Source organism: Garra rufa, chromosome 1 (genome assembly GCF_049309525.1).
Source record: "Garra rufa chromosome 1, GarRuf1.0, whole genome shotgun sequence".
Taxonomy (NCBI): domain Eukaryota; kingdom Metazoa; phylum Chordata; class Actinopteri; order Cypriniformes; family Cyprinidae; genus Garra; species Garra rufa.
In genome coordinates this window covers 16,738,593-16,749,911 of record NC_133361.1, presented here as the reverse complement: position 1 = coordinate 16,749,911, position 11,319 = coordinate 16,738,593, and the positions used below count along the sequence as shown (strand labels likewise).

Below are 11,319 nucleotides of genomic sequence, written 5' to 3'. Positions count from 1 at the left end.
TAGACTACCAGTTTGTGTTATAATGCTGACACTAACTGTAGGAAGGAAGCCAAATGAACTGTGGTTCTTAATTGATGTGTTCATTTTGAGTGGGTCATGAATGTGTAAAAGAAAATGTGGATTGAGAACCACTCAGAGTAATAAAACTTAACATCTTCAACTTCACTTTCTAGCTACCATAGATGGCATCACTCAAAACTGAAATACAACTGCGAGGAACCTTGGAGGTTTTTTTTTTTTTTTTAAATCAGGATTCACCCTTTAGCTTTCACATGAAACATGTCACTTGGATTGCCATCTTTCACCTGTACAGCATAGTTAGAATTAAGAATATTCTCTCTCAGAGTGGTGCTGAGAAACTGGTCCATTGTACTTACAGGCATTTGTTGTATGGACGCTGTCCGGGACACTTCAATGGAGTGCTGGACAGTCTTCTTCCCAACCCTGTAGACGGCCTGTGGCACCATGTTGGGTAGAAGTGTTAGCGCTAGTTCCCCTTTGGCATCTGTAGGTTAACAATATTCTAGGTATCAGTATGTGTGTGAAAAAATAAAACGACTATAGAAATATGTAAATGAAAATGAACAGACATTTTTAATCTTTTACAAAGTTTTGCAGTAGAGATAACACACATCAGGTACAGATAAGGAACAATTAGGGGGTTAAAAGGGCTAAAAGCAAAATTAACGGAAATGATACATGTACACATACAATATATTATGTCTTGTATGACCCACTCATCTCATTAGACACCATTTTCTTATTAAGTGCATTCACATCTTTGTAAAAAAAAAAAAAAAAAAAAGTTAAATGAGCATCAGTTTCCATATGAGTTCCATACAGTCTATACTGTCTATCTTTTCTTTCATTAACAAGTGTAATAATGACATTAATGCAAAGGTGAATATCTGGCCCATTATTATGCATAACAGCTAAAAGACAAGGCACAAGTATCTTTTAACTAAAAGGGTTATTATAGATATGCATTCCCCACTGTCAAAGAAGTTGTGACTGTCACAAAATCTTGCACTGACACATTTAAAACGTATTAAAGAAAAAAATGTTTAGGTATAGAGAGATGATGTGAGGGCAGTTAAGAGTAAAACACTCACCTCTAAAATTCTCTATCAGCTCAGACAGCCGCCACTCAGTTAGCTTATCAGCGACAAAGCTGTCCATTTAAAATGACCTGGAGAAAACATAGCAATAGAAGTTAGCAACAATTTGAAGACCTGACACGTTTCTTTAACTCTTACTACTTAAGCCAGTAGAGCACTGTATAATATGATAAGCACAGCGCAGCTGGTTAACATAACTCAACTATTGTGTTGCCTCGTCGCTCTAGCCACGGCTAAAGGGGGTTGCACACTGGACGAGAAGGGTATTTAAAATACAAACACATTATTCTTTATGGGGCCGTTCACATGTCGCGCCTAAAAACGCGTGGAAAACGCTAGGCGCGCCCGCTTTCCTCCTATCAACAAAGCGCTCGTGCGCTTGCGCTCCAGAAGAGAGTGCCGTTGCTAAGCAACCATGACCTGCGCTCTCCATAAACACGCGGAAGATTCAGGAAAGGATAAATGGATTTTCAGCATTAAAAATCATTTGCAGTAGCTCTGTTATTAAATTTTTTTTTAAATATTTATTCCTGTACAGCTATGATAAACTGTTTCTCCGACTTGGAAGTGCTTTCAATGCTATTAAGGGAAAGGATGAAGCTAATTGGTTAGTTCATGTCACATGACCTGCGGTGTGCATGCCGCGCGCCTACATTTGAAATAACAAACTTGAGCGCGTAAATGTACATAGTCTTATATTAAATTTACTCTTCTTTCTCACAAACCGTCGTTAATGTATATACTGACTTCACCATGTGCTGCAACATAAATTTAGTTTTACATTAATTTACAGAAATCGGCTACTTGAATGAAAAATTGCTGATGTTATTGGATTTTCAGGTGATATTCTCATTTAATTTAGTTAACAGACAGTAAGTGTTAAGACTGCAGTCTCAGCAATGGTCTTTAATTATACAGTACAATCATAACAGTACTGGCATTATCTAAACCCATAATATCCTTAAACGTAACAATATTGCTGGCCATAAACTGATAAAGTACGCGATACCTCGAGTTGTCCTAGACGCAGCGAGGGCGGCTTCTCGTCCGGTGTACGACCCCCTTAACGCGGCATGAAGTCTCCACTAGCTGCACTGTACTTATCGTATTACCACGAGTATTAAAACAATGAGATAAGTACAGCACAATTTATGAAAAATAGAATTTAAACACCGTGTAAAATGAATTCAGTCATTTAGGTCATACATGTATTTCTCAACGATGTGTAAAAAGCATTTAAACCATTTTGACATCGAATTTCATGAACTTATCGTTATTTTTAATCATTCAAATTTGGCTGGGTGGTTAATTACACTTTCTTCTTTAGTCTGAAAAACTCAAAACACATTTACTTTCACTTTACACGGACTTTAAACTAGTTACATATCTGCGGGTGACTACATGCTAACCACAGAATTACCATGATAAGCCATGGTCATTTTTTCAGCAAACGGTGCTAAACTACTAACGGGGACATGGACACAGAAAAGTTTACGTTACATTGACACTGAAAATACTTGCTTACCTTGAATACGCGACGAAGTTGTACCGAAGAAGCCCAGGCCAAAAGGGATCGAGCGTGAAGTTCAAGTGACGGTTATTTCAAACGACTGTTGTGAGAAAATACCAGAACAACAGCGGGGGCGGGGGGAAGGGTCGTGAACCCAGAACATGGGTTACTCTTTGAAAAATAACCCATAAACCTAAACAACCCAGGAGTTGGGTCAAAATATTAGCCCTATAACCCAGAAAATGGTTACTCTCTGAAAAAATAACCCATAATTTTAACCCAACACAAATAACCCAGAAAATGGGTTAAAGAAATAACCCAGGAGTTTTTAGAGTGTATGCATGAGACTGTTTCTCTCATCACATATACACTGCAAAACTCCACCAGGTCTTCCGACCAATGAATAGGATGAAATGAGTTATTTAAAACATACATTTCAGTCAGGGAAAGTAGTTTAACTCACAGGAAATCGTGTATAATAATCGTCATTAAATATACGCAATTTCCAGTTTCTGATCAGTAACAGTAATAATGATATCGACTGGTTTCTTTGTCCAGCAAATTGTTCAGTGATACCCATTACTCTGACGTTGGCCCGTCGTCACGGCAACGCATTTTTACTAACCAGAACGGAGTTAAAACAATTGAACAGAATAGGGCTTAAGGTAGCAATATGAGATCGAAACAGTTTAAGTGACTTTGTAATGTAAGCATTCAGCACAGAGAATCATTATATGTGAATATATGGTTGTTTATTAAACTATTCTACTTACAAACGATCGCACATAGACAAACGTACATAAAACACAAATAGACAGAGAACGCGTGAGAGAGAGAGAGAGAGAGAGAGAGTAAGAGAGAGAGACAGAAAGTGAGTTTGCAAAGGGACAGGAATGAAACGGTTCTGAACAACCTGAAATCGTTTCTTTTATAAAACGCCTAAAACGCAGCTATCTACGTTTGTAGAAAGGACGGATACTTGCAAGCTTGTTGTTGTTGTGCATTGATTCCGTTTGTGTTCAGTTCAGAAAGTCCTTTCCAGTTCCTTGAGAGTATTGCAGGCCTCATCATCTCCATTGCTAGGTGAGCCGCCTCCCCCCCCCCCCCCATGGATCTGGGGGGGAGGTGCGGGTGACGTGTCTTTGTGTCCAGAAGGCAAGAGACAAGAGAGAGATGAGGGAAGGTTTATAAACCTGTAGGTCGTTCACGCCCACAGTTGGACCTTGTCCAATCCGGTTGATCTGAGTTTTGGAGGGAAGATTGAAAGTCTTTGTCTCTCAAACTGGTGTTTCGCATGTGGAAGCTGATTGGTTGTTTGGCCACAAAACTTTCAAAAGTTCAATAATACGTATAAAGCAAGGAGTTATTAAGATGCCACAAACATTAACATTTAGGGAATAATAAATGCTGCTCATAGACACCAAACATGGTCTATGTATCTTCTCGTTTGACTGAGTGATTCTAAATATGAGTGTCTTAGCATGCACAATAATTCACCTATTACGGATTAATGTTTGAGGCCGACATACATAACAGAAACAACAATATAAGAAAAGGTAACACATTGATATGTGTACATTTCTATATAACTGTATGTGGGACTGTATGTCCTTATAAGGAAAGTGTATCTGCATTTCTGTAAGAGTCTTATCTTGATGGTGGGGGGATGAGTTGGATAGTGACCAGAGGTCTGGCTCATAGCACTTAGGTGTTAATCATGGAGGTAATCGGGGGAGAAGTCATTTAAGGAATATAACTAGTTATTTCATGTCTGATGGGCTTCAGGCACTACACCAGTACAAAGATTATTATTATGCCAAATGGGGGTAGAGTCACTATAAGAATCTGAAGCTCCCATAATCTTCTCTGATTAGAATTAAACAAATTCTAGGCCGTTTATTGTTCCACAAGAATTTGGATACTGCTGTATTGATCTCTTTAAAATAGCCAGTAGGTGGTGTCAAGGGTAACACTGAAAATAAAAAGCTTAGCCTCGGAAGTATTTTCATCTTGACAGTGGCTATTCTTCCATGAAAAGCCAAACAGAGTGGAGACCAACACAGAAGATCTCTCTTAATCTTATCCAAAGATAATTAAACTGGTCACTGACAGGAATCGTAATGGGTAAATTCTGAATTTCTGATTTAGCAGCTAAATTAAGGGACATAAGTATGGATTTGTTCCAATTAATCTTGTTACCAGACAGTTTACCAAATGTGTCAAATAATTTTAAGCATTCCTTAACTGAGTCTGTGATGTTTGATATATACAACAAAATGGCATCAGCGTAGAGTGATATTTTATGGGATGTATTCATACAACTTATTGGAACTATTGCAGAACATTGTCTGATTGCTTGGACCAAAGGCTCTAATGATAAATTAAAAAGCAAGGGTGACAGGGGACAACCTTGACGAGTGCCCCTGCCAAGATAAAAGGAAGGGGAGATAGAAGAACCAGTGATTACTCCCCAGCCAGCAATGACATGTGGGGCCCAGATGAGGGCTTCATGGGCGGCAAATGTGGGCCCCATTATGGGCTTGCACCCGGGATTTACATTGGGGCCAGCCGTGGAAGCCCAGACTTACTAAGTGGGACCTGTAAGGGTACTGCATGGGTCTTAATTGGGCAATTCATGCCAAACCCATTTGGGCCCCACCTGCCCAAAGAGTGGGTTTGCACCCGGGATCCACATGGGGGCCAGCCGTGGATGCCCAGATGGGTTTTAAGTGGGATCTGTAAGGGTCTTATGTGGATCTTAACTGGGCAATACATGTCAGACCCATTTGGGGCCCACCAGTCTGTAGGGGTTTAAAGTGGGCTTGCACCCGGGATCCACATGGGGGCCAGCCGTGGATGCCCAGATGGGTTTTAAGTGGGATCTGTAAGGGTCTTATGTGGGTCTTAACTGGGCAATACATGTCAGACCCATTTGGGGCCCACCAGTCTGTAGGGGTTTAAAGTGGGCTTGCACCCGGGATCCACATGGGGGCCAGCCGTGGATGCCCAGATGGGTTTTAAGTGGGATCTGTAAGGGTCTTATGTGGGTCTTAACTGGGCAATACATGTCAGACCCATTTGGGGCCCACCAGTTTGTAGGGGTTTAAAGTGGGCTTGCACCCGGAATCCACATGGGGGCCAGCCGTGGATGCCCAGATGGGTTTTAAGTGGGACCTGTAAGGGTCTTATGTGGGTCTTAACCGGGCAATACATGTCAGACCCATTTGGGGCCCACCAGTCTGTAGGGGTTTAAAGTGGGCTTGCACCCAGGATCCACATGGGGGCACGCCGTGGATGCCCAGGTAGGTTTTAAGTGGGATCTGTAAGGGTCTTATGTGGGTCTTAATTGGGCAATTCATGACAGACCCATTTGGTCCCCACCTGCCCAAAGGGGTTTAAAGTGGGTTTGCACCCGGGATCCACATGGGGGCCAGCCAACGCCCAGGAGGTCCAGGCCGCCCCAGACGCCCCCCCGTGATGTGCTGGAATCCGCCCCCTCGCCCTAGCCACACACCCGGACGCCCCGGCAGCACCCCCCCCAAATAATTACAATAAAAAACCTTCAATAAAGTGTCAAAGCATGCTCAAGGTGGACAATTAACATTTTTATTTAAAAGACAAAAAACAGTCTACAATACAAAGTCTGTGCAAATGCCATATAAAATTTACATTTTACATTTCAGCTATTTTTTTAAGAAATACAGCACAATTAAATTAAAAGAACACGGGACAGTTTCATTAAAACATTTAATTAAATATATGTTTACCTTAAAACTATTAGAAAATATTTCCTGATAATTCACTCACCCCCATGTAATCCAAGATGTTCACATCTTTCTTTCTTTAAGTCAAAAAGAAAGTAAAGTTTTTGAGGAGTAGATTTCAGGATTTTTCTCCATATAGTGGACTTCAGTGGGATTAAGGTCAAGGATAAAGGTTTCAATTTCAATACAGCTTTCAAAGGGCTTTACAAGTTCCCAGTGAACCTTATTCCTTGGGTGGGATGATGTAGAGCCCTTTGAAGCTGCATTGACAATTAAATTTGGACCTTCAACCCCTTGGCTCCCATTTAAATATGGAGAAAAATCCTGGAATGTTTTCCTCAAAAACCTTTTTGACAGAAAAAGAGACAGACACAAGCATCTTGAATGACACATGGGTGAGTAAATTATCAGCAGGAAATATTTGTGTCAGAATTGAACTAGTCCTTTAAAACTGAATAAATACAAAACCAATACATCTACAAAATTGTCAAGATTAACAATTTTATTAGTTTCAGATGTAAATTTAGATTATTGAATTTTTCATTACCAGTTATTCAGAGCTCCGAGGTGAAATTTAACTGAAAATGCATTTCTATTTCATCCACATCATTTTATTTTAATCCACAATATTCTACTGACTCCCATGGGCTCCAAATACAGTGGTGTCCAAAATTATTAGAACACTAGTGTTTTTACCAGCTAAAAATGATTTTAATTCAGTCATGTCTATCTTTTGCTACATTAATTTTGCCATTAAATGTAATAATCCAGTAAGATTTTTGTTTGACAACAGCCAGTGCTCCAGAGATCTGATCTTATCATCATCCATTCTGCACAGAATGGCATGAAGAAACAGAACAAACTGAGACAGATTAAATCTAGAAGAACTGTGGCAACATCTCCAAGATGCTTCAAGAGACCCACCTGCAAACCTGAAAAACTATCAAGTTTTAGCAAGTGCACCAAGTGCAAAAGCTGCTTTAAACACAAGATGATGGTCACACCAAATGTTGATTTAATTTAGTTAAAAGAAGTTAATTGATAAAGAAAACATTTATGACATTATCAGCATTCTCATTTTACAGAATTTGTACACAAGTGCTTAAAACTTTTAACAGTACTGCTTTGCTGGTAGGTTTCTTTAAGCATCTTGGAGATGTTGCCACAGTTCTTCTGGATTTAAATGATGAGATTAGACCTCTGTGTGAAGCGCTGTTTGTTTTCATACTTATTGTGTCACTGATTATTATAATTAATGGCAAAATGAACGCTTGGATATGTAAACTGATATTTCATACTGACACACTATAGCAAATGAAATAAGTTTAAACCATTAGTTAAGGTAGTTTAAATACTAGTGTTCTAATCATTTTGGGCACCACTGTAGCTCTGATAATTAATGTAGTGTGAGAATAAGTGAAACCAAAACATACAACAAAAGGTCCATGACTCTGCACCAGAAGTGACAGACACACCAGATAAAGAGCAGTCATCCTCCAAATGGCCAGGAATCAGCTGAATCAGCTGGGGGTAAAAAACAAAACAAAAACAAATTTAAAACAAAAACTGAAGAAAAATACTACGAACTTTCCTTTAAAAATAAATTTATGTTAGTGTGTCTTAATGTAAAATGAATACTTACTTCCTCTGAAGATTAGAAGATTTTCATTCCCAAAACTTCTGGATCATAAGGGGAAACACACACACAAGCAATCAATTAAATTAAAATTAATTTGTTTGACATTATCTACTTACTGACAGACATGGGCTTGCGAAAATGTACTCACCGGCTCCATACCAAATCTGCACAGCTGATCCAAAATCCTGGTTTACATCTAGTATTCTTCTCCATGGAGTCCAATGATCATGCTTTCACTCAGGTCCTCTCTCTGTCAGATGAGTTCACATAACAGTGTTCACTGTTCTCAGGTTACTCATTTTGAAGTTCTGTCACATTTTGTGAGTTTGATCTTAAAACTAGCATGGGTGCACGATATGACCATATTATTTCACAATAGTAATATATCACAGTATAGTTATTTATAATATTGTATTTCATTCAACATACGATCAAAGTAGTTACAAACAATAGGACTAATACAATGGCAAGTTAAGTACATTTAATGATTTTCTCTTTAGTATTTTGTTGTTTGATTATAATTAAGACCGACTGGTAACGTTAGGCTTAATTATACTGCTGTAACTTTAAGAAGAAAATGCACAGATCCAGTAACTGACACCTAACCTGGTTTGTTAATCTTGAATCAAAACATTAGTGACTGTATTTAGGTCAATTACATCTTAAGTAAACTGTCTGTATTTGACTATTCAAGTGAGCTGCAGATTTCTTTCACTACATATATTCGGCAAGACATAAATATAACGTTAGCGCCTAGCCGCAGCTAACAGTATTAGTTAATACTAACAAAACACAGTAACACACACTGGTAGGATACTAAATATGTAATCGCGATTAGTATATCACTTCAGTACCTTAATGTAACTAGCGTAACAGTCTATAGAACTTTATACAATAGTAAAAGGTACTTACCTTTTGCAGTTTGCATGATCTTTAGCTGCTGGTAAAAGTCCATATTCGCGTTTGTTTGTTCTCAATCTTCATCCCACAACCAAAACTCGCTCAAAATATGAATTACACAGTCAGACGTAAAATAATCCACGTGAAAGCCGTTGCTAGTGAAATGACCGAAACAGACTGCAACAGAAGCCGATCAGCATATTCAAATTTAACCGGGAAACGGCTCCCTACTAGTCATTGGCCAGAATAATCAAAGGCAGCGATAATCAAACGCTCATTGGCTGTCGCCGGTACCGTCATAGATTGCAATTTGCCGTGTTTCACTTTCAGACGGTAATGCGTGATTTAAATAAGAAAGCGCGTCATTAGCTTTTTCAGCATTTAACAACTTGAATTATGCACTGCTTCCCACACTAAATTATCATCCTACTGTATATTCCACCAGAGAGGACTGCAAACGTATTGTCATTTGGACTACTGTGGTATTGCTTTTTGACACGACTAATGCAAATAAATTATACACTCACTCTTTATTGGTTATTTTTTTCTTTATAAAAAAAAAAATGTAATGCAATACATTTTTATTGCATGGTTACATGATTTGTGGATTTTAAGACTGATTTTCTATTTTATACATATTCTACTTTTTTAGAATTACAGAGTTTTAATGTAAAATGCACCTAAATAAAAACTAATAAGATTTACTTTCAAATTACACCGTGTTCCAAATTATTATGCAAATGATATCTTTCTCCGATTTTCATAATTAGTCAATGCAAATGACAGTCAGTATAATTTTTTAAGTTATCAACCATAGGGTATAATTTGAATTTTATTGAACAAACCTCCTAATGATAACAGTATTTATTTCAAAAATAAAAAACTGAAAATGCACTGTTCCAAATTATTATTCACAACAGAGTTAAAACATTTTATAGGTTGTAAAGAACTGAAAATTGGCATTTTCTGAATTTGCAGCATTAGGTGGTCATATTTACTGAAATCAAAAGCTATTTCAATCAAAAACATCCTAACAGGGCAAGTTACATCTTAACATAGGACCCCTTCTTTGATATCACTATCACAATTCTTGCATCCATTGAACTTGTGAGTTTTTGGAGAGTTTCTGATGGAATATGTTTGCAGGATGTCAGAATAGCCTCCCAGAGCTGCTGTTTTGATGTGAACTGCTTCCCAACCTAATAGATCTTTTGCTTGAGGATGCTCCAAAGGTTCTCAATCTGGTTGAGGTCAGGGGAGGATGGTGGCCACACAATGAGTTTCTCATTTTCATACTTTGCCGAGGTCATTTTCACACCTTCAGGGACCCTAAAGGAACCTACCAGCTCTCTCCCTATGATACCGGCCCAAAACGCCACCTCCTTGTTAACGTTGCAGCCTTGTTGGGACATGTTCCATCCACTATTCCATCCATCTGGACCATCCAAAGATGCACGACACTCATCAGTAAACAAGACTGTTTGAAAATTAGTCTTCATGTATGTCTGGGCCCACTGCAACCATTTCTGCTTGTGAGCATTATTAGGAGTGGCCGAATAGTAGGTTTATGCTCAACTGCAAGCCTCTGGAGGATCCTACACCTTGATGTTCGCAGGACTCCAGAGGCACCAGCAGCTTCAAATACCTGTTTTCTACTTTGTAATGGCATTTTAGCAGCTGCTCTCTTAATCTGATGAATTTGTCTGGCAGAAACCGTCCTCATTCTGCCTTTTCCTGAACAAACCAGTCTGTGCTCTGAATCAGCCACAAATCTGCACAGTACAATGATCACACTTAAGTTTTTGTGAAATATCTAATGTTTTCATACCTTGTCCAAGGCATTGTACTATTTGACACTTTTCGGCAGCAGAGAGATCTTTTTTCTTTCCCATATTGCTTGAAACCTGTGGCCTGCTTAATAATGTGGAACATCCTTTCATAAGTAATTTTCCTTTAATTGGGCTCATTTGGCAAACTATTTATCACAGGTGTCTGAGATTCATTTCAGTGATCCAAAGAGCCATGAGACACAATACCATCCATGAGTTTAATTGAAAAACAATTTTTTTTTTATGTTTATGACACTTACATCCAATTTGCATAATAATTTGGAACACGGTGTACAAAAATAACATTAAATTGTTAGTATAGACATAAACCTTAATGAGCTACATTATTTAATTACAGATTGTTTTTGTAATTTTATGTCAATGTGTAAGTAATTTAAGAAAACAGAAAAAATACTGCAAAAAAAAAAGAATTCCTGTAATTTGTCATTAATGGAATAATACTTAAAATAACAGTTAAGTTGTTAATTTACAGATATTGTTTGTAATTTTACAAAGTTTTTAACAATTTAAAATAACACAAAAAATACTGTAAAAGTAA

General features: G+C 38.1%; 1 long non-coding RNA gene across 1 annotated transcript; it reads right to left on the bottom strand.

The window, feature by feature from the left end:
• Positions 1-369: 369 nt before the first annotated feature.
• LOC141331609 (uncharacterized) lies at positions 370-2,871 on the bottom strand. Its single transcript, XR_012355271.1, has 3 exons — positions 2,644-2,871; positions 1,113-1,189; positions 370-505 (listed from the first exon to the last, which is right to left on the bottom strand). It is a non-coding gene; the product is annotated as an uncharacterized lncRNA (long non-coding RNA).
• Positions 2,872-11,319: the final 8,448 nt, after the last annotated feature.